The following is a 24,341-nucleotide window of genomic DNA, read 5'->3' on the forward strand; positions in this document are numbered from 1 at the left end:
CTGGCCTTGAACTCTCTAATTAATCCTCACCTAAGTGAATGAGCAGCATTATCCCCATTTTACAGATTGGGAAACTGAGGCAGGGGGGTGTTTGAAGTGATTTCTCCAAGGCCAGGGGAGTCATTAACTGCCTGGATTTGAACTCAGAGCTCATTCCTCCAGACCACGCAGCCCCTAAAGTAGTTTAAACCATTGTTAGTTTTATTTTATATTGAATTCCATCTCTTTTCAAAGATTACTAGCTTACACTTTTGCCATGAAATCTTTATTTACATGGTTGAATGGTGCAGAGACCACCAGCTGTTAAAATGTATGAAGCTGAATCCTTTTTGCACCATTAGTCATCGCGTAGGGCACAAACAAGGTTCTGCCTTTCCTGTCTATCCCTGGCTGCTCTTTGCATGTGCTCTCCGTGGGTAAGTCCCATAAATTTCCCCTCTCTGAGTAGTGTTCTATGGAGGGATCCTTTTGGTAGGCCCCTTTTACGTATTCCTCCAGCTGCCCAATGGCATGCCTGCATGGCAGATACTCTGGCTTAATTCTTAACACATGTCCCAGATATTTCCATCTTCTTTTCTGGATAACTTTAGAGATAAGAGGTTGTTGAACTCCCTGACGAATCTCGGTATTTGTTATAAATTCATTCAATTTAATACCTCGTATTTTTTTAAGGCATTTGCTTTTGAAGGCATTTAGACGTCTGTCTGTACTTTGATGGATTTCTAGCTTTTACATCCATATGTTAAGATGGAAATAACATTTGAATTGAAGATTTATAATTTGGTCTTTAAAATGTAGATTTTCGAAGACCAGATCGTGTTTGAACTGGTAAATACAGCTTCTTTCTTGCCAATTCATGACATGATTTCCTTCTGGACTTCTCTGTTGGCTTGCATGTTAATGCCAAGGTATGTGAATTGACTCTCTGCTTGTCCTATATACAAGCTAGATATTATTTTTATTGATTTATTATTCTGTTGCCTTCTAAAGTAATGCTTGCATTGGGTGTTGCTGGGGTTCTCATTTGGGTAGTTTTTTCATAACTGATTATTAATCCTTTCTTTTTGTGTGTGGTGCTGGACAGTCTTTTGGCTTTTGCTTTGTGTGTTCGTTGAGCGGTCGCTTAGAAGAGGTATGTCATCAGTAAAATCTAGATCTTCTAGTGTACTGTTGTTGGGCCATAGGATGCCTGTGTTGTAGCTGTCTACACTTTTTCTCATAATGAAGTCAATGGCAATGCCAAGCAAGAGGGGGTGAGAATACATCTTTGTTTGACATCAGCGTCTATTTTTTACCATTTGCTTTAACTGTGCAAGGTGCGCCTTGATACGAGGCCTTGATGAAGTTAATTATTTTTGTTGGCATACCAAACACTTCAAGGTGTGCCAGAGTGAACCACAATAAAGGCTGACGGATGCTCTCTGGAACCCTATGGAGTTGATTATGATTGGTTTTGCTCTCTTCAGTGATTATTCTTAGGGTGAAAATCTGGTTGACTCGTGGTTTGCAGGGTGGAAAGTCAGCTTGCTCTCCCCTTAGTTTTGGCTCAACTGTTTCCTTTATTCTGCTTAAGATGACACTACAGAAGATTTTACCTGTTGCTGAAAGGAGTGTAATCCCTTGCCAGATATTGCAATCACTTATTATTTACCAAGGAAAGGTGATTTGTCATTTTCTCATTGTTCTGGAGGCTTTTTCTGGTCCCACACTTTATCAAAGAGTTACGGGATTTTATTGATGGGCTCATCATAGCAAACTTTCAGCATTTAAAATCCATGGCTTATTTTAAATGTAACCCCCCACTCCTCTTATATCCTTATCTTACCCTCTCACTACCAATATTTTTGAGTTTGCAACTGGAGTAAATGAATCTAGAGGAGATTGGGAGTCAAATTTTCTCCTGGTATAAAATTGACATTTTCCACCAGCAGAGAATTTGGCCCATCTTAGATTTGCATAGTCTAAACCAGTGCATCTTTAAAATGTATAACCTGGCTTAAGGACCCTTTCCTTTGAAGGACCATAAACTCCCTTGAGTGGGAATTTAGGGCAGACATAGGAAATGCTACCTTGGGATACTCCCAGTTGCAGGACTTCTATCTGTTTTTAGAACAATTGATGGTAATGAAGCTGTCAACACTCCGTGACTGGGTGAAGCTACACTCTGATACCAACTAGGATTCATTAATGACTTTAGCTAGGTCTTCATCATACTCCCAGGGTTGTGTTTGTTAAGAAATTCAGGTCTTGGAAGTCATCTTTAAATCGGGGGATCTGCCGTGCAGCATTCTAGAGGAAGATACTTGTATTTTTATTTCTTATAATTCAGTAAGATTCCCCAGAATCAGGGACTTAAGAGCTGAATGGTGGGATTTTGAAAAACAATCAGCATTGGCCTAACTGCTCCCACTGATGTTTAGATTAAACCTCGTATTGACTTCAATAAAAGCAATGTTACACCAACTCAAGTGTTGCTGGAAATCTCACCTGAAGTGATTTTGCAAGGGATTTCAGTGCAGCCTGACATTAGAGATCAGTCGCCTGATTCCCCAAATTCAACTTAACTTCTTGTTATAAGTAAAACAAATACTTTAATATCTTAGCGTTTTGCCCTGTAAATCTCCAATCAGACCCAGGTGCAGGGGTCTGCAGTAAAAAAATCCAGCTGGAGGACTGGGGCCATGATGAGCAGCCAAAAAAAAAAAAAAAAAGGGTGTGGGGGGGAGGGTTTTATCTGTTTTTATGTTTCTTGGCTTTTTATGGGTGTCCCTTGCTATGATTTTATGATCCAATGTAAAAATCAGTAACCAAGGAAACGACTTTTGACTCTTTCAGTGCTAATCCACCAAAAAGATAGATGATGATATTGAAAGCAAACAGACCAGACCCCTAAAAGATTGGATCCTCAACTAGCATGTCATTTTAAAACAAACAACCTTTTCCTTTTTTTTTTCCAATGTGCAATTAGATTGCAAGCCTGCCTTGGTGCAGGAACTGCTTTTTCTTCAGTCTGCGTAACATGGCTTCAGGGACAGGGACTGTATAACATGACCCCCTGGATGGGTTGTTATAGATGGGGATTGAACCTGGGGCATCTAGATCTAAAAGCATGAATATCTACTCTCTGAGCTGAAGAAACAGGGGGGAACAGAGAGCCGCACAGTGTAAGTCTGAGTTATAGTTCAGTCTATTTTAAGGCACTTAATGGGTCTCTGTAGTACCTGAGCACCTTGCAATCTTTAATGTATTTATCCCCACAACACCCCCATGAGGCAGGGAAGTGCTATTATCCCCATTTTACAGATGGGGAACTGAGGCACAGAGAGACTAGGTGACTTGCCCAAGGTCCCATAGGAATTCTGTGGCAGAGGAAGGAATAAAATTCAAGTCTCTGGCTTGCTCCCTAACTGCTTGATTATCCTTCCTCTCTGTCACTCCTGTGGTGCTCAATAGATAATAATAATATTGTCTTCTCTGCTCTTTCTCAGGAGAGCTGCAAATTTCAGATAGCATTATCTGTGTGGATGCTCTGCATGGCTGATAACTATAATGCATATGGATATATGCAGCACTTTCTGCCAAAGGATCTCCAAACCCTTTATACTGGGGAACTAACCCTCACAACTCTGCGGCTAGAAAGGTAAGTAGATTTATTCCCATTCCACAGAGAAGAAAACTGAGGCTCAGAGAGATAAATGGCTTGGTTTTGAACTTGTTTACACTGTTTTTACGCCATAAGAATCACGTTCCCAAGATCACGCAGTAAACCATTGGCAGAGAGCAGAAAGCCAGAACCCAGAGACTTGTTGGCAGTAGTCAGAATAGTAGACACATCACTGTGTAATGCATCATTATCGTGAGGGCCAATCTGTAAAGAGACATCAGTGTAAAGGGAGTGATGGTGTTATCCATAATTAGCTGAATAGCTATCCATGATGAAGTGAATTGCATGTGACGACCGCCATCTTGGCTGAGTCACTGAGGATTGAACTGGGGACCCCCAGAGTTAAAAACATGAGCTAAAGAGCCAACAGTCCGTGACTGGGCTGTAATAATTTATATATTCTGCACAACTGCACAGAGGGGACCTGTAACACATACTCACCACAGGGTTACATATGCGTTCCAGCAACGCATGCTGATATCTGGGCCTTTGTTCTTGTTACTGATCCAATGTGCTTCCGTTCCAGGAGGAGATTTTCAGAAATGCCTTAAGGATTTAGGACAAGCCCCATAGACCTTGGCTGGGACTTATGTTCCTAAATTCTTTAGGAGCATTTGAAAATCTGCTCCACAGTCTTTTACATGGAACTGCTTCACTTTTTTAGAGCCTCTTCCTCTCTCTCACACCTGTTCTGAGTCTCACTTATGTTTTTCTTGAATTCTTTCTGAATGTAGAGTAGAATGACTTGCTTCTTTTGCCTATGTTGATTGCCCATGTTCATTTATAAAATAATATGTGTTAGAAACTTGCATGCCTCTATTCCCAGGAAAAAAATTTTAATGCATCAACATCTATTCTTCCTAGTCATTTTTTCTTTTCTGCCTTCCATGAAAAATGTATAGGTCTAATCAAAATTCCCAAGTGACCCATAAGCCAGGTCTAATTGTGGGTAATCAGAGCCTCGTATTTGTGGCTGTCTGTCAGTGATGGTTGTTAGAACAATTATGCAGTAGACAGCTGTCTCAGATGAAGCCTGGATGTACATTGAGAAGGAAAGCAAGCACCCCTTTTATATACACCTCTACCCCAATATAATACTGTCCTCGGGAGCCAAAAAATCTCACCGTGTTATGGGTGAAACCGCGTTATATCGAACTTGCTTTGATCCGCCGGAGTGCGCAGCCCCCCTCCCCTGGAGTGCTGCTTTACCACATTATATTCAAATTTGTGTTATATCGGGTCGCCTTATAGCGGGGTAGAAGTGTACATTGCATTTGAACAAGTGAGAATACAAGATTTATGACAATTACCATCTTTCCGTAAGAAGTTATCATGATATTTCATTATGATAATGAACATGTTTGGAACTATGGCAAACCTGTAATGAAGCATGGCACTAGGTGTTGGGGGGCGGGGTAGGGGAAGGAATTGCTTCACTGCACAAGATGATATACTCTTGCAATTCATTGTTCTATGGCTGAGCTGTGTGTGGTGATAATTTATTGAGGGACAGAAAGATAATTCGGGTTTATATGATTGGGGCTGTTTAAAATTTAAATGTACAGTATAATTGTAGGTCCCCATTGCCTCTGAAACTGGTTTCTTTTTTTCTGACTCCATTAGCTTAATTCTGTACATTCCCACTGAACGGTGCTGAAATTTGGTATCCAGCGTGTGGAACCAGTGGTTAGATCCTCCACATGTAGGGCCCAGATCAGGCATTGAGAGTTGTGAGATCTCAGCGCCCTGCAGGATTGAGCCCTTAATTTGTACCACTCTACAAGTTCCTGGTGCTTTAAATCCCATGGGCAAATCACACTGCAACTCTTCCAACCTCCTGCGGCGCCAGAAGCGTCAACAAATTTCAAGCTATCAAGCCAAATGCACAAAGGACATCATGAGGCTTAAGAACACACAAACAAACTAGTGTTAAAATTTACTGACGCTGCTGGCACTGCAAGAGAGTCATCTCAGTGTGTTTTGCTCATGTGATTTAAGGTAACGGGAATGTTTAGAGTAGTACAAATTGGGAGGCAGATCATGTGAAGGGCCGAGCCTCCTCAACAGGCACTGAGTCGAGGCAGCAGCATGCAGAATTTTACGAGATGTGACTTGTAGCTGGAGGGACAATGGAGCCTGAACTTCTAAATATTCGATTTCAGCATCAGGGGACTGTAGAGAATGAAGGTAGAGGAGGCAGGGGAGAAAAAATCAGTTTGAGAAACTATGAGAACCTATAATTATATTCTTCACTTAAATTTTAAACAGCCCAAATTATATAAGCACAAATTATTATCTTTCTTTCCCTCAATAAATTATCACCACACACATGCCAAATGACAACGAATTGCAAAAGTATATCATCTTCTGCAGCCGAGCAATTTTTTCCTCTTCCAAATGTATTACACTCTGTTTAATTGAGGCTACATTTTTGTGAACAATAACTTGTATCAATAAATAATGAGTCATGTCCACATATTCTTCTCAGTGCTTTCTATAATACCTCATTTGCATAGTTTGTGAAATGCAAGGATAAATCTTAATGGCTCCTTAAGAGAAGGTACAGTTTGTAAAGTCTCTCTCTTTATACATAAAATAGCTCTTGAAGTGTGGCTCTCTACAGCATCTTCAATATGCTAGCTAATGAAATGTGTGACATGACAAAGAGTTCCCATTTTTGAAAATGAGGCGATAATGCTGGAGAACTTGCTTCACTAGGAAAAAATAAACAAGGGAAAAGCTCCAGTCAAGATGCCAGACCTTATCCGCAACACAAGATGTATTGTTTTACAGTAGCAGTACAGTTAAAGCTGTACAAGCACCCTTAGCGTGGACACAATTACCCTAGTATTCATGTGCCTATACTGGTATAGCTAATCCTAAACAGGCACTATATATAAGGCATATTTTTACATATCACACAGACTATGCTGAGAGACTGTGTCACTCACTGTCAAAGAAACTGCGAAACCACCTGATCAGCATCCTATACAACAAACAGGGAAAGATTAAGAATGAGCTCTCAAAACTGGATACTCTCATAAGAAACCAACCTTCCACACAAACTTCCTCATGGATAGACTTTACAAAAACTAGACAAGCCATTTACAAGACAAACTTTGCCTCTCTACAAAAGAAAAAGGACACTAAACTATCTAAACTGCTACATGCCACAAGGAGCCACAACAGTAGTTCCCTTAACCCACCCAGCAATATTGTTAACCTTTCCAGCTATACTCTTAGCCCAGCAGAAGAGTCTGTCCTATCTCGGGGCCTCTCCTTTTGTCCCTCCAGACCCACGAACATGATACAGTTCTGCGGTGACCTAGAATCCTACTTTCGACGTCTCCGACTCAAAGAATATTTCCAACATACCTCTGAACAGCATACTAACCCACAGAATCCCCCCTACCAGCACTACAAAAAAAAGGATTCTGCGTGGACTCCTCCGGACGGTCGTAACAACAGACTGGATTTCTACATAGATTGCTTCCGTCAACGTGCAAAGGCTGAAATTGTGGATAAGCAACATCACTTGCCCCATAACCTCAGCCATGCTGAACACAACGCCATCTACAGCCTGAGAAACAACCCTGACATCATTATCAAAAAGGCTGACAAAGGAGGTGCTGTCGTCATCATGAATAAATTGGAATATGACCAAGAGGCTGCTAGACAGCTCTCTAACACCACATTCTACCAGCCATTATCCTCTGATCCCACTGAGGATTACCTAAAGAAACTACACCATCTGCTAAAAAAACTCCCTGACAAAGCACAGGAACAAATCTGTACAGATACATGCCTAGAACCCCGACCAGGGACATTCTATTTGCTACCCAAGATCCATAAACCTGGGAATCCTGGACGCCCCATCATCTCAGGCATTGGCACCCTAACATCAGGCTTGTCTGGTTATGTGGACTCTCTCCTCAGACCCTACGCTACCAGCACTCCCAGCTATCTTCGAGATACTACTGACTTCCTGAGGAAACTACAATCCATCGGTGATCTTCCAGAAAACACCATCCTGGCCACTATGGACGTAGAAGCCCTCTACACCAATATTCCACACAAAGATGGACTACAAGCTATCAGGAACAGTATCCCCGATAATGTCACAGCTAACCTGGTGGCTGAACTCTGTGACTTTGTCCTCACCCACAACTATTTCACATTTGGGGACAATATATACCTTCAAGTCAGCGGCACTGCTATGGGTACCCGCATGGCCCCACAGTATGCCAACATTTTTATGGCGGACTTAGAACAACGCTTCCTTAGCTCTCGTCCCCTAACGCCCCTACTCTACTTGCGCTACATTGATGACATCTTCATCATCTGGACCCATGGAAAAGAAGCCCTTGAGGAATTCCACCATGATTTCAATAATTTCCATCCTACCATCAACCTCAGCCTAGATCAATCCACACAAGCGGTCCATTTCCTGGACACTACTGTGCTAATAAGCGATGGTCACATAAATACCACCCTGTACCGGAAACCTACTGACCGCTACACTTACCTACATGCCTCCAGCTTCCATCCAGGACACACCACACGATCCATTGTCTACAGCCAAGCTCTAAGATATAACCGCATTTGCTCCAATCCCTCAGATAGAGACAAGCACCTACAAGATCTCTATCAAGCATTCTTAAAACTACAATACCCACCTGCTGAAGTGAAAAAAACAGATTGACAGAGCCAGACGAGTACCCAGAAGTCACCTCCTACAAGACAGGGCCAACAAAGAAAATAACAGAACACCACTAGCTGTCACCTTCAGCCCCCAACTAAAACCTCTCCAGCGCATCATTAGAGATCTACAACCTATCCTGAAAGATGATCCTTTACTCTCACAGATCTTGGGAGACAGACCTGTCCTTGCTTACAGACAACCCCCCAACCTAAAGCAAATACTCACCAGCAACCACACATCACTGAACAAAAACACTGACCCAGGAACCTATCCTTGTAACAAAGCCCGATGCCAACTCTGTCCACATATCTATTCAAGTGACACCATCATAGGGCCTAATCACATCAGCCATACCATCAGGGGCTCGTTCACCTGCACATCTACCAATGTGATATATGCCATCATGTGCCAGCAATGCCCCTCTGCCATGTACATTGGCCAAACCGGACAGTCTCTACGCAAAAGAATTAATGGACACAAATCTGACATCAGGAATCATAATACTCAAAAACCAGTGGGAGAACACTTTAACCTGTCTGGCCATTCTATGACAGACCTGCGGGTGGCTATCTTAAAACAGAAAAACTTCAAAAACAGACTCCAACGAGAGACTGCTGAGCTGGAATTGATATGCAAACTAGACACAATCAACTCAGGGCTAAACAGGGATTGGGAATGGCTGAGCCATTACAAACATTGAATCTATCTCCCCTTGTAAGTATTCTCACACTTGCTTCTTATCAAACTGTCTGTACTTGGTTACCTTGATTATCACTTCAAAAGTTTTTTTTCTCTTACTTAATTGGCCTCTCAGAGTTGGTAAGACAACTCCCACCTGTTCATGCTCTCTGTATGTGTGTATATACATCTCCTCGATATGTTTCACTCAATATGCATCCGAAGAAGTGGGTTGTAGCCCACGAAAGCTTATGCTCTAATAAATTTGTTAGTCTCTAAGGTGCCACAAGTACTCCTGTTCTTTTTGCGGATACAGACTAACACGGCTGCTACTCTGAAACAAGGCATATTTTTAGTGGACTAATTGGGTCCACACTGGGGGGTTTAGCTATTTTCATCAAAAAAATCGCACCCTAACTGAAATGGTTTTACCAATAGAAAAATCTGTGTCTAGACAAGGCCTTAATGGGACATAAACTCCCCTAATTCCACATTTAAAACTACCCTTGGCATCACTGGGCTCTCTGCGTACAGGGTTGAGGGCAAAATATGCCCCCTCTCAGCGTAATCACTACATAAAAAGAATGGATCTGATTGACATAGCGGGTAGGGTTTCCAGGTGTCCGGTTTTGGAGCCGGACCTGCTGGCTACTTCCGGGGCGCAGCGTGGAGACAGGACAGGTAGGGAGCCTGCCTTAGCCCTGCTGCACCGCTGACTGGGAGCTGCCCGAAGTAAGCCCATGCCCCAACCCTGAGTGTCAACCCCTTGCCCCAGCCCTGAGCCCCCCCAAACCCAGAGCCCCCTCCTGCACCCCAAACCCCTGCCTCAACCCGCAGTCCCTTCCCGCACTCCAAATCCCTCAGCCTCACCCCCCAGTCTGGAGCCCCATCCTGCACTCCAAACCCCTCATCCTCCGCCCCACCCCAGAGCCTGCATCCCCAGCCCTCACCCCTTCCCACACCCCAGTCCTCTACCCCAGTCCAGTGAAAGTGAGTTAGGGTGGGGGAGATCGACCCACCGAGGGAGGGGGAATGTAGTGAGCGGGGGCGGAGCTTTGGAGAAGGGGTGGGGTGGGACTAGGGTGTTTGGTTTTGTGCAATTAAAAAGTTGGCAACCCTAATAGCGGGCACTCTACTATTCCTGGCTATTGAAGGGCCCAATTGAAAGCCCACTGAAGTCAGTATACGTCTTTCCATTGACTTTACTAGGTTTTGGATTAGACCCCGGATGAACAGCTAGAGCTGCTTCCAAAGTTTCTATTAACTGGAATGTGGTACCAAATGTCCAGAGGGCATTTGCCTGATTTACTGGTTCCAGCCAGAGTCCTCATACCCTGGCTCAGCAATTTGTAGTGCCATACCAGAACTCCAAGCTCAGCTCCTCTCTGAAGGTCTCCAAATGGCTGGGTTGAAAGAGTTTATATTGAAGGCAGTGACACTGAAAAATTCCCATTGCATAATTCTTCAAGATGAGTCTACAAATGGCCTTATCATAATTCACTGATAATAATTTGCCTGACCTATTTTACCCTTCAGTTGGCTGAAGACCGGAGCAAGAAAGAGTGTCAATGTGGCTGCATTGTGTTAAAATTGCAGTGCTTTGGGCCACACGTCAAGGGCAGGCCAACATTTGCGGCCTTTTGCAATCCCGTCTTCAGAGAAACGCAGACAGATAATTGTAGAATTTTTATATTCTGTCTCTGAAACAAAAGATACCCTTGATCATTCACACTAACAAGCCAAATTCTAATGAGTGTGATACATCTGCAGTTCAGCATCATTATGCTATCTATGCACAAACCTTTCTTCCTGTTTGTGCACAGGCATTACACTCAGTTTGCTGCCCTCTGCTGGAAGAAATCAGAACTGCTCAGCTGCATGTCAGAGTCCCTATACTGTTAACCGCGAGTCCCTTGGAGCACTACCGGTTGCTTCTTGTGCTTTTGGAGGAGGTAGATCTGCATTCTATTCCTGCTTCAATTTGGAAGTTGTAGGTGGCCACAAATTTGTCACATTATACCACAAATAGTTTATACTGTGTGTGTGTTGACAATAAAGCGTTCATTGTTCATGAGGGCAGGGGACTGGACTCAATGACCTCTCAAGGTCCCTTCCAGTCCTAGAGTCTATGAATTGTCCTTGCCTTGGAGTTTGGATGTAACATGATTTTCTTGCATTTAACTAGTGGAGTGTATTGTCTCTCAATATCCTGCTGTGGGAGATTTGGCCGACAACATTTCTATCTGTCACCTACTTATGTCACCCATCGTGGTAGTGTCTGAGCACCTCTGAAACATTAATGATTTGACTCTCACCACACACGATGGGGCAGGGAAGTGTTATAGTCCTACACAGTTGACAAATGGGGAACTGGGGCAGAGATATAGAGTATGTTTACACAGTCTGTGGCAGCGAGCCTCTGAGCCTGAGTTGACAGACTTGGGCTTGCAGGGTTTGGGCTAGTGCTCTAAAAATAGCTGTGTAGATGTTGTGGCTCAGGCTCCAAAGCCTACAGAGTGGGGTGATCCTCAGAGACCACGCTCCAGCCTGAGTCACAACTTTTAAATGCTGTTTTTAAGCATGGTAGCCTGAGGCTGGGTCTACACTACAGCCGGGGTCCGACCTAAGATATGCAACTTCAGCTACGTGAATACCGTAGCTGAAGTTGCGTATTTTAGGTCGGCTTACCTGGCGGTGAGGACACGGGAAAGTTGACCGCTGCCGTGCTGCCGCCGACTCCGCTGCCGCCTCTTGCCGAGGTGGATTTCCGGAGTCGACGGCAGAGCGATCAGGGATCGATTTTACCGCGTCTTCACTAGACGCGGTAAGTCGATCCCCGATAGACCGATTGCTACCCGCCGGATCGGCGGGTAGTGAAGACGTAGCCTGAGTCTGCCTAACGTTACGCAAGCCGTTTGTGGCAAAGCCAGGAATCGAACCCTCGTCTCCTGAGTCCTAGGCCAATGCCTTGGATGCAAAGCCATCCTTCCTTCCCTTTTTCTGCCCTCACACAAGTAGAATATTCCAGCTCCACCACTTGCGTAGGGGAATGAATCTTCTTAATGAAGGAGTTGTCTTTTAATTTGCCCCGGGCCTTTAATAAATCTGACACTTAACATAGCACTATTCGGCCCCTATTGGGCTGGTCCACACACTTTAAAATATCTTGAATCTAAATGTGCCTCCATGGCACGAGTCTGTCCCATTTCCCACATCCATGGCTTGTTTTTATGTTCAATGCTCTATCTTTTCCAGACTGACTGGTTTCAAAGTCCCCTATTGGTATCATCTCTTGCATTGTGTGAGCACTGGGCAGAGTGACCTGACTATATCAAGCCTTAGTCTGGTTTCCTTCTTTTAATCCTTTAAACCATGTTGCTGGAGGCTGGTAGCCATGGTAACTCCCTTATCTCTATTGAAAAATAAATACCAAAAATTGCTTTTCACTATTTATATGTAAAAATGCAGAAGTAACTAAAACCTACAGCCTATGACTCACTTCTTATTTTGAAGTCTCTTCTGCTTCTGTAAAATGTGGAACTAACTTGTGTTATTATTAAAACAACCACTGATACTTTTCAAGAGATTCCATTGACAACAAATGTAATGGGCTTGGCAGAGTTTGTACGAAACACCTTGGTCTGATTAGCTGTTGTTGATGCTGAGAAAGGGTAAAGTGGGTTCTGCTGACTCACTGAAGGAGGTGGGAGTGGCTCTCTAGAGATAGAAGATCTAGGCTGTGGGCTGGGCACTCCTGAAGGAGGAACCCTAGGAGCAGCCAAACCTGGAGAGAAGGCTTGCGCTGATCTTTGTAATTATTAAAGTCTTTGTTAATAACCAAACCCCAGGCAAGGGGCTATTTTTTTTAATGCTATAGTGTGCCCTGACTTTGTTTTAAAGCAGGTTGGGAAAGGCACCTGCTCACAATCAGTTTAACAAATTTTTTTCCAACTTGAAATTATTACAGGTCTAAAAATGACCTTTTTGTTTAATTACTGCACCTTGATATCCTTAGTCCACTAGATAATTCAGAGATTTCTGCTAACTCAAATCAATGTCACTGTTCTTGATTCCTGCATAAAAGAATCAACTATTTGCTTTTAAAAGGGGTTTCTTTACATCCAGTTTATTTGATTTATGTTTGTAAAAATAAAAAAAGGGTTCTGACCCATGCACTCCAGCAATCTATGTGCTGCAGATTAAGATAACCAACCAACCACAACCTCCTCCATTTGGAACAATTTCCCACCACCATGTCCAATGCCTGGGGGAAAAGATGAACCTAGCAGTGTGCTATGAAGATGATTGTATTTGAGCTATTTTGAACCAAGAAGGAGGGAATGACCAGGACCCTCACTAAGAATGTCCTGCCAGCAGTCCTATTCATTTGCACTAACAGGGCTCCAGCTTTTGGTGATCTCGTTTGCTTTTTGTTAGTGATGGCCTCTCTTATAGTTCTTCTAGACTGGTTTTCATTTTCTTTCCTTCATTGGCTGGGTGAATATTTCATAATGAATAACTTAGTTAACAGGTTATGTGTTCATTGAAAATATCATATATTCACAGTGTTTCCAACTCACACCCTATTTGATGTTTTTCTTAAAGCCCCAGCCTGCTGTCAACAAATTACAAGAGAATCTCAGCTTTCATTAAAAAATAAAAAGTAAGTTTCTAGTCTGCATGGTGCCAAGAAAAAGCTTGAAAATGTGAAGCAAGTGCACCCTAAAGGCTCAGAAATCAGAAAGCCAATAAAAAGAAAAACATTTATTATTTTAAAAAAAACCTCATAATTTTTGGGGCCTGACTTATGATTTTTGAATGCCTGGGGTGGGCTCATGGTGTATGGGTTCATTTTGGACACGTGGCTTATTCCTGTTCTCTGATTGGATGGGCATAACTCTTAGAACCAGGATTCCAGCGAGACTGCTTATGTACCGTATGTGAATTCTTGGAGTATGCTCCAATGTATGAGTAAAATCCACTTGTTTATAACCTTCCAGCCAGGAACCTTTTTTGTTGGATAGTCGCAGAAAACAAACAAGAAAAGGGCATATGGACACAATTAGAAGCAAATGAATAATCATGGAAAGGTTTGCTTTAATCCAGCGGTTCTCAAACTTTAGCAACCTGAGGAGCCCCATTTTGATTTAAAATTTTTGCGGACTCCCAAGCCTCCGGCTCAGCCCCAGGCCCCGACCCCACTCCACCCCTTCCCCCAAGGCCCCACCCCACCTCTTCCCGCCCCCACTCCACCCCGGCCCCTCCTCTTCCCCGCCTCTTTCTGCTCCTTCCCCCAAGTGTGTCCTGTCCCCACTCCTCCCTCTCCCTCCAGTGCCTTCTGCACGCCGCTGAACAGCTGTTCCCTGGCATGCAGGAGGTGCTGGGAGGGAGAGGGAGGAGTTGATCAGCGGGCCCTGCGGGTCTGCAGATCCCAGTTTGAGAAACGCTGCTTTAATCTAACTGTACTTAGGTCTGGCTTTGCCTCTCCGTGCAGAACATGTCTCAATTAACAAACTGGGTTCCGATTTTTTTTCTTTAATGGTTAGGATTGTTTTGAATAAGAGAGCTCCTCTGAACCTTATTCATTGGCCATCCATATTCTGACAGGCTGAGTTCCTAGCTAGAGTTTGGCATCAGATAATTGTGACAGTTCGTAGGCATGATGTTGAAGGATAAATTTGGAGCATCTGTTACTCCAGAAATGGGCTTTCAATATATAGATAAGCTAATTAGCCAAAGGGGGTTAGAGAACTCATGGAGTTGCCTGGGACTTCATGTAAGGAGTTGGCAGACAGAAGTGTCATGCCTGCCTTCTCCCCCCTCACACACACTATGAAGGGAGAAATGAACCCAGAAGAGTAGATCTTGGATTTCACGCTATTTTATTAATCGTCCTTTGCCTAAATAGGAATAGATGTGAACAACCATCATGATATTTGGCACCTACACACTGACTTTTCGTGCAAGTATCAATTGCTTCTCACAGCAGCCCCATGAGTAATGTCCCCATTTTACAGCTTAAGTGACCTGCCAAAGATTTTGCAGCTAATCAGGGGCAGTTGGGGACACAATGCAGACATCCTCTAGCATTAACAACAGGGACCTACTACTCAACAGTAATTATTCTGCATCGTTCCACAGGCATCCAGCACCTGAATGTAGGACAAGTAGGGTCCAGTAAACCAGACATTCCTATCCAGGGTCCTTTTCCATACCTTCATGTCCTAAGCAATGCCCCAGAAGGTGGCTTTTGTTTCCTGCTTGTGCCACCCATTTCTGAAAGTCCCAGTTTGCTGCCATAGGATTTGATTTATTGTTCTCTGTGGTGATTGGGTGTATTGTTACACGTGGATGTGGGTTATATGAGAGCAGACACAAAAGTCATCCTCCATTCTGGAAGGTGGGGGCAGGGCAGACTGAGTGGCTGGTCCTGGTGACAGGTCCTCACTGCTGTGTTCTACAATGTTGAAATAAAGATAATGTGGTTATTCAATATGAGCTCTTAGTGCCTTAATGAGAAGAATCGACACAGTACTTCCCGTTCTCTGGAGTCCAGGAGGACACAGAAATATTCCTATCTTCTCCCTGGGACACTCTGCACCTCTATGCCTTGTGCTAGAAATTATCAACCTATTATGGGGCTGGACACTTCCATGGGAGAGCTTTTCTTTTTGAAAAATGACTGTCTTCAGCACACATACAAAGCCATCTCTATGTAACAGTGAAGGTGTGACACCAACCACCCAATGCAACAGAAGATGGACAAAGAGAGCCCGCATCTCTAAGTGGGCACCTACGAAAGCTTTCCAAATCCAGCCTGGATGCTTAAATTGGCTCTTAGTAAAGCCCACGTTGACCCTTTAAATGTGGATTTCAGTATCCAGATACAGGATCTATTCATCTGTGCCTGAAAATTGGGCTCCCAGTCCTTAATTGACCCTAGGTATTGAATAGTGGGCGGTCTTACATACCAGATATGCTGCTGCACGATCTGAGGTCAGTGGACTGGACTGGACTGGAGAACCAGAAAGAATGTTCATAGCTTCACAGTAATTGCCATAACAAGCGGAGCAGCGAGAGCCAAATTTAACCACCATTACAGAACACGCACCATAGCATACAGTCTGCGCTGAGAGCTAGTGATGTCAAAATTCATAATAAAGTGCTTCAGTATTTCCAGACAGAAAATAGACATCGGAATTAGGCCCAGTTCAGGAGTCAATAGATACTGCCTCTCCACTTATAGACATAAATAATTAGTGTATTGTCATTTACTTCTGCAGTCTTCTACTGGGTGAAAACACTGGCATAACCCTACAAGTTACTGCATACAGATTTTTTTTTCTCCCTTGAAATAATAATTTTCCTGTCTGCCAGCAGCACTGCTGTTTACAGCCTACAGATCACAGACCGATGGGGTCATTCAGTGTGAATTTCCAAGCAATGTTCAACCTTTACCTTATTTTGAAATGCCATGGGAAAAATAATCCCTGTTCTGGTTTTCATGTAAGCAACAGCAAATGCTGGGTGCCAAGAATGCAAAGGATCCCAATTGGCAGTAACTAACTAGGTTATTCTCTAAGTGATGTCATGTATTTGTGTTTTTCTGTGAGGTTGCAGAAAGTAAGGCTGGGCAAAAGGCAGAAAACTAAAATAAATATTCTTATTACATCTCACAAATACAAGCTTGTGCATCTGCCTTATCACTCTCCTCACCCCAATCTCACAAATTTAAGACCCTAGAATGTACCTTGTCCAGTGATTGCTAGAGGAGTAGCATAAAGCAGCAATCCAGGGCTTGTCTATGTGGTGACTTTAGTGTGCGGCTAATCAGGGTGTGAATCTACAGCTCACCAACTTTGCCACCCACTGACCTGCCATATAGACAACCCCCCTGTCTTTTCTCACCAGCAGCTAATATAATAAGAGAATGCAGTGACAGATTCCTGACTATAAACTCTCATCCATCAGCTTGTAACTGGTGAGGTTTGGGAAGAAGATCCTTCTATTGACAAGTTATTGCATCATTGGACGCTGTGGGGTTTCTTACACCTTCATCTGAAACGTCTGGAACTGGCCATTGTGCCCGGATCACTGATCTGATGCCTATATTCCTACTGTTAGTCATCCAGTTTGAGTTGCTAGCTGGTTCACAAATGGAGTATGTGAGTTCATGAAAAATGGCAGAGATTGTGTTGGAGGAGAATCTAAGAGAATTTCGTCCTGAAGGAGCGTAGGTGAGACATCTTTGAAAAAAGAGTTGGTGTTTTTGTGAATGTTGGATTGATGCTTCCTGGAGACTTTCTCAGATCAAGATGTTATTGCTGTCTGCCTCGATGGTGCTTCGGTTGGTACAGGGAAAGCAGTAATAGACTCTGTGAAATTTCTGATTTCATAACTAATTAGGGGTGAGTCCTGAATACCTGTTTCAGGGCCGGCTCTAGGCACCAGCCTAGCAAGCAGGTGCCTGGGGCGGCCAATGAAGAGGCAGGCAGCACGTCCGGCCCTTTTGGCGGCAATTCGGCGGCGGGGCCGTCACTCCTTCTGGGAGCAAACGACCTGCCACCGAATTGCCGCCGTAGAATGAAGCGGCGGTAGAGCTGCCGCCGTGATCGCGGCTTTTTTTTTATTTTATTTTTATTTTGCGCTGCTTGGGGCGGCAAAAATGCTAGAGCTGGCCCTGACCTGTTTGTCTGCTTCCTGACTCATTTGTGATAAACAGTTAGCCCAGGTCCTTATACTTTCAGGTGCTTGTAAATTCTGTGAATTAATGTGGATAAAACCATCACCTAAATAGGCCACTCTGATATCCTAAATGCTAGTACAGCAAACCATACTGGGCACCATGGAACTGAAAGGCCAATTGCATAACCCTGAAATTAAACTCTGTTTAAGGAGTGAAAAGTCCACGTTGTGAATTACAATCCCTAGCCATTGCTTCTCAGCAAAAATCAGATTTTCTAATGTATTTCAGCTTGATCCATTTTTGTCCATCAATCACAATTAATTATTCACTCAGGGTACTGCGTATCCATCCAACTCTGATAAATTCACATTGCAAAAGTCGATGCTCGTGCAGATCGTATCTTCTTTTGCCATCAGTACCATCTGTTCTTGGCACTATCACAAAAGGGCTAGACTGTAGATATGCTGATCAGTCACTGAGAAAATTCACTTCCAAAGTATTTATCTCTCTTTCACCTCAGGCAACAGGACGGCTTAATTCTCAGTTAGGTTAGGGTCCCTGAATAGTTTTCACTCACTTTAAAGTCCTTTTATGCTGCCAGAGTGGTGTAAAGGGTCCATATTGTAAATGAGAATCAGATCTGAAATGTTGACATGTTTCATCTCAGTGGCAGTCTCTCTCGCTCTATACATAGTAGACCTCCTTTCAGTAAGTACGATGGTCATTATAGTCTAATATAGTTTTTCTGGTTCTGTCCAACTCTTCATGGAAAGACACTATTCCATAGTCATGTTTGTTTACCATATTTTGAGGTGCAGGTGCTTCACTTTCATTGAACCCTGTGTATGTATCTCTGGGCAGAATTTTTGTCCTAAATCTGGTCTCTCATTAAATTAGACTGTGCCTTGCCCCCTGATTTTGTATTAATCTGAATAGCTCCCTCCTATGTTTCCTTCAAAATGTCAGGGCAAGTTACCAATAGATTTCCCAGTCGAGCAGCTATATTCATGGCAATATGGATACATGGAATATCTATTGCTGCTAATGGGGCTGTATCAGTGGAGCTCTGTCAGAACTCCACATAGGAGCAGTCACTTGGCATACAGGACACATTTTTTGCAATGGTTAGGAATGTCAGACTGTAGCATGTGCCAACAAAACTAAGCCAAGATTCTGTCACTTGGTGTTTCCATGACAAAATGGCCTGCCTAGAGTTCAGAATCTGCCATCATAATGCCTTGGGACTACCAGTGGCTCAATGATTTCCTTCAAGTCTCCTTTTTCCAGACAGTCCTTGGTGTCACTGGGGAGCAGGAGGAATACTTTGCATTATGCCATAAATAGGCTGGCACTGTGACTGCCCCCACTAGCTTAAATTTAAGCAAGAGCAAATAATTTGTTTAAACTACAGCTTGAAAAAACAAACAAACTCCCCCAACCAATTGGCTTTATACCCAGCCCAGAATTGGAAGGTTTTACACCTTTTGAGAGTGTCACCTTCTCCTTAACTGCAAACGAAGTCTAGCTTGTGATCCCTCCCCCAGAAAATCTTGTTGGAGTTTTGTCAAATCAATCTCTGACCATCCTTCCCACTGAGTGGCAGTGCGGACTGAACTTTTCCCTTCAGTTCATAAACACATTTAATTCTCAGGTCACTATACACCTAGGGATACGCTGCTACTACATTCATTTGGGTGGCAAAGTGGAGACAGCCTAAGGTCCAAGACTGTTGATTCTTGGCACAGAGTGATCCAATGACTGTCTCCATCATTAACATGTTTGTTCAAAAAGTCACAGTTGCTTATGGACAGTCCCTTCCTGTTCATGTACATAGTACTCAAGGCAGCACGGCTCTGATCCCACACGTGGATCTGTGTTGGTGGTCTCCTACATCCACACACCGTATCACTGAACTCAAGTTGGGCTGTATGGAGTGGCAAAGGTCTGACAGCCTGGATTCAGCTGCAGGATCAGGGCCTACGCTGCAATACTTTACGCGCTTCTTAATTACCAACAAAGTGGGTTGGTCTTATTTGATCTTCCCATGGGTGTATAGCATATTATTTTCATTGTACTTTCTTTGAGGAAAGCAACAGAGGGTCCTGTGGCACCTTTAAGACTAACAGAAGTATTGGGAGCATAAGCTTTCGTGGGTAAGAACCTCACTTCTTCAGATGCAAGACTTGCATCTGAAGAAAATGAAGCTCCCAGCTTCTTGTTCTCGTGTACCACCTTTAACTTGGATTCATCTGCCTTCTGACTGCAGTAGGACCATTAGTATTTTTAGCCAAAGAAGCACGGAAGCTTGGGAAGTGCTAGGGTGTGGTGCCTGATATCAGGGATTCTCTTGCAGAATCACACTGGAGGGTAAAATATAACAGTTTGGTGAGTAGCTAGTGATCCCATCATTCTTCTCTGGCTCCAAATGGTGATGCCGCATAGACTTGTTATTCACGTTCATACATGGCAAGAGGTTTTCTCATTCCATGACAGTTTGCAGTCAGCCCACAGAGCTGGCAATGAAATACGGCCAGTGCGGGTGGCTGGTACAAAGCAGATTTAGGGTAATTAATAAATTGCAATCACATCACACCATCTCTGTTATGCTGCTTGTTTTTTCTAAGTCGTTTTACTTTTCCATCTTGCTCAGAATACTCCACTTAGGCTCATTAAAAACACTTTATGTTATAAACACTGACCATTTTTCATTTCCTTTGCAAACAGTGCTGATCTGATAAGTGTGTTTCCTTTCCCAGAGCTGTGAATATTTCTTTGTGGAAGAAAGTTTGCTTTGATAAAACAGAGTTTAGTGTAGCGTGTACTTGACCCCTTTTCCCCCCCTCTGACAAGCGTTTAGCTTCTCAATGATACTTTCCTTTCCAGGGATCTGAACTACACTGAGAATTTCACTTCCGTATACAGAAAGCAGAGCTCTGGGTTTTCCCATGATTCCTTCAGCAGGTTTTTAGTGTAACACCAAATGAATGCCTTGTAATGTATTATCTAGAGCTGGGGAAATAGTGAAGATGAATGGTCGAATAACTGAGAAATATTTGATTCAACCAGCTTTAATAAGAAGCCTTGTCAGAGTAAAGCAGAAATATCTTTACCTGGTGATGACTATGGAGTACACTGTGGCTTTAAGCCATGGCCTGCATTAGGGGGTGTTGTGCCTTTGCTCTTTACACAATAAATATGAGATCTCATGCCAGAAATATTGTGAAACAGAGAGCTGCTGCCAGAAGCCTCCAGAATCCAACCAGAACAGCACAGTGTGTATATGTAGCTAGGCCTGGCATGGTTATTTGAACCCCACTGTGCCCATTTTATTTTTTTTTCATATTGTGTTTGTGGTGAAAAGAGCAAAAGACACCGAAGGGTGAAAGGGGGCTGGACCAACAGCTGCTTGCAAAGCCATTATAATGCTCAGTGCCTCTGGGAGCACTGGGAGAGTAGAGTATACACCTCGGCAGCACGCGCCATGCCGCCTTTAACAAGGCGCCATGGACACGTCTCTCTGTGCCAGCCCAGCTCTATTGGCCAGTGCAGAATGGGGGTGGGGACCTGGCTCTGCTCTTGCTTTGCCCCTCCCTTGTAGAGTTTTTTTTATGATATTGGTGGTGCTAAAATCCCTGGGTTTAAAACCACTGAAAGTGCAGGGAGTAGGAATGTGCCCAACCGCTGCACTGAGCAAGGGGGAGGCTCTTTACGCCAGCTCTCCCAGCACTTGTTCACCTACTCTGAGCTAGGCACCTTCTAACCGCACACAAACTGCATTCGTTATTTGAATTCAGTGATTGCACTTGTGCTTTATTCAGATCGTCTGCTCTGGGACAGCCCTAGGGAAGCATCCTGCGGGCCTGGGCTCAAGCCTGGGCATTTAATTCAAGCCTGCTGGTTCTACAAAATGGGAAGATTAACTTGCCCGTGAGTATGTTGCGTAGCCCCAAGTTAAACTGCCTAGTGCGGCTGTGAGGAATTGCCATGGCCAGAGAACGTGTCGTCACAAAGGAGCGATGGAGCACGAGGGCTAATGTCAGCAGGAACCCACTAAGTGACTCTTGACGTGAAAGGATGCAGTGGCACAAGAAGCCTTTCCAGCTGCAGCAGTGGGAGGGGTAATTGGCTCAGGAATCATCATCATTTCTATTAATTAGAAAAAGAGACGGGCAGCGAAAAAGCCCAGTGGGCACCCCAGAGGAGAAAGCAAATGATACTTGTGTTTTCCAAATCCTGGTTACTGTTTTAATTCATTTTTTTACAGCCAGCTTTGTCATTATTGCCCGTTAGCCACATAATCTAGGAGGAAATATTAGCTTGGGTTTGTTAGAAGGGGCATGAGCTTTGGGGTTGGGAGATGCGGCTCTTTTACTCATTCTTCCAGGGATCTGTAATATCCTCAATCAGATCCTCAACCCTTTGTGCTGCGGGTGTTGGGGAATCCTGGGCTAACCCAGGACAGATGAGCCAAATGGGGTATGGTGGTAATTGCAGCCAAGGAGCATCAGCTCGATGACCTCTGCGACTGCCTGGCTGGCAAAACAGTCCCAGAAACCTATTGTAGCTGTCACAAGTTGGAACATCCTCGTGGCTGCTCTAACTTGCAGGAGGAGATGGTTTGGCCCCTATGTGACAACAGAATTGGGGAAGCAGAGGTAGCTGTAAGCCATCTTTGCCTCCCCTGTCTCCGCTGTGCCCTGGAAATCAGCAACTAGCCATATTGCTGTGTACTCTGGCCAGGGATGATGCCAGAGCAGTATGAGAGGGCCTTAGCCAAACTCAGAAGCAGGCTCTGTGTGTGTCTGGTTCCCAGCTGCAAAATGGAGACACGCAGATTTCGTTACTCACATTCCAGGGGCATTGAGCGCACTGCTGTGAAGATGTGAAGTCCCAAGTGCTATAGGTGGCCCACGCACAAGGACAGGCTCTTTCTGGATGATGCATCCTCTGCACCAGCACTGGAAAATATATGAATTGCTTCAGGGTTTTGCACCCGGAGAGGCCATTTGAAACTTAACTATGGAACGGCAACCTGGAAATAAACCTGGCAGCATAACAGCCCGTCAGGCCGGATGCAGTGTGGCCTGAGTCTGTCTAGTTACAGGCTGCTGACAAATGGAGGCAAGTTTAAAAAAAGAATGTGCTCCAATTCAGTGATGAGAGGGGGAGAGAGGGCTCCTGGAGAGGAAGAAAACTAGACATGTTTGGGTTTTAAAAGCAGGCTGCTGTTTAGAGTTAGCGACGGGACTGCTGCCTCCTTGGAGCAGCCGTAGAAACCACTCATCAACACTGCATAGACACTGAGAGCTGTATTTCTCATGCTGCATTCACTGTTATAAATCTGACAATGAAAGCCGGTATTGTACTGTCTCAGCAGCCCTGCTGGTATGTCTGTAATTTCCATCTCATGGGTCCTCAGACCTTTGGTTGCAGGATTCTGAGGACAGACAGTAGGGAAGAGTGCTTTTGTGTCCCAGGAGGTGTTCTAGGGGCCAAACTCCAGCCTGGAACCCCCTCCCAAGCCCTACATGGTGTGCATGGTGTAATAATGATAAAACATGGGCCTGATGAGTTTAAGAACTTGCCCTCTCTGGAGCAGCGAAAAGGCAGTTTAGTATGGAATGTTACAAATGTCTAAGAGTTTGCAAGCCACATGTGGCATTTAGATGATGGATGTACTTCTTCTGGGGGAATAATTGCTCTTTCTGTTAGTTGGCATTTCTTTAAATCTATGATGCACTTTAATGCATCTGGCTGACTGTGTATGTGGGGCTTGGTGGGCTGCCATGAACCAAGCTGCTTTTAAACAGTCAGACATCTCCTTTAACCAGATGCCAAGGGCTGTGTCCTGCATGCAACTCCTTGAATTCCTTCTGGGTTCCCTAGGCCTTAATTCAAGTATATGAGGTTGAGAAAGTGATCCACAGAAAATGAAACCCTAGAAATTAGTGCAAAAGGTCCACAAAACACCCAACGGCAGGAGGTTCACCCATTTCTATCAAGGTATTACCAAATATAGAGGGTTCTCAGGCCTTTTGCATGGAGGATTCTGGAGACATAGTAAGGAAGTGTGCTGCTGTCTGGAAGAGACGGGCCAAATTCTGATCCTTTTATACCTCATGACCCCTACATCTCTTTTACTGTGTCAACATGAACCTGACTGCCTTATAAAAAAACCGTGCAGAATTGGCTGTTTCTGGAGCAGAAGGCAAAGCAGTTTAGCGCCACATGCCTCCTATTATTTTTCAGTTCCTGAATGTTTAGGGCTGATTCAAAACCAAATAGCCTCAGCGTGGCTGTTAGGGAAAAAACCTGCAACCTCATCACATCCTAAAGCTCCCAATGTGAATCTGTTGCCCTGCTCCCTACAATTAAACCAGATTCCAGGATGTGGAGAGAAGCCCTTGGTTGTAGCTGTTACTATCCTACATGTAGGTGCACTGCTGAGAACACTAGCCTGGGGCTAGGAGACATTCATTCAATTCCCTGCTCTGCTACAGATTTCCTGTGTGATCTTGGGCAAGTCACCTAGGCCCAGATTCTCAAAGCTATTTAGGCCCTTAACTTTCCTGAGGATCAGAGCCTTTATTTTCTCTGTGCCTCAGCTCCCC

This window comes from Terrapene carolina, unplaced genomic scaffold (genome assembly GCF_002925995.2).
Source record: "Terrapene carolina triunguis isolate 2854851 unplaced genomic scaffold, T_m_triunguis-2.0 Scaffold192, whole genome shotgun sequence".
Classification (NCBI taxonomy): domain Eukaryota; kingdom Metazoa; phylum Chordata; order Testudines; family Emydidae; genus Terrapene; species Terrapene triunguis.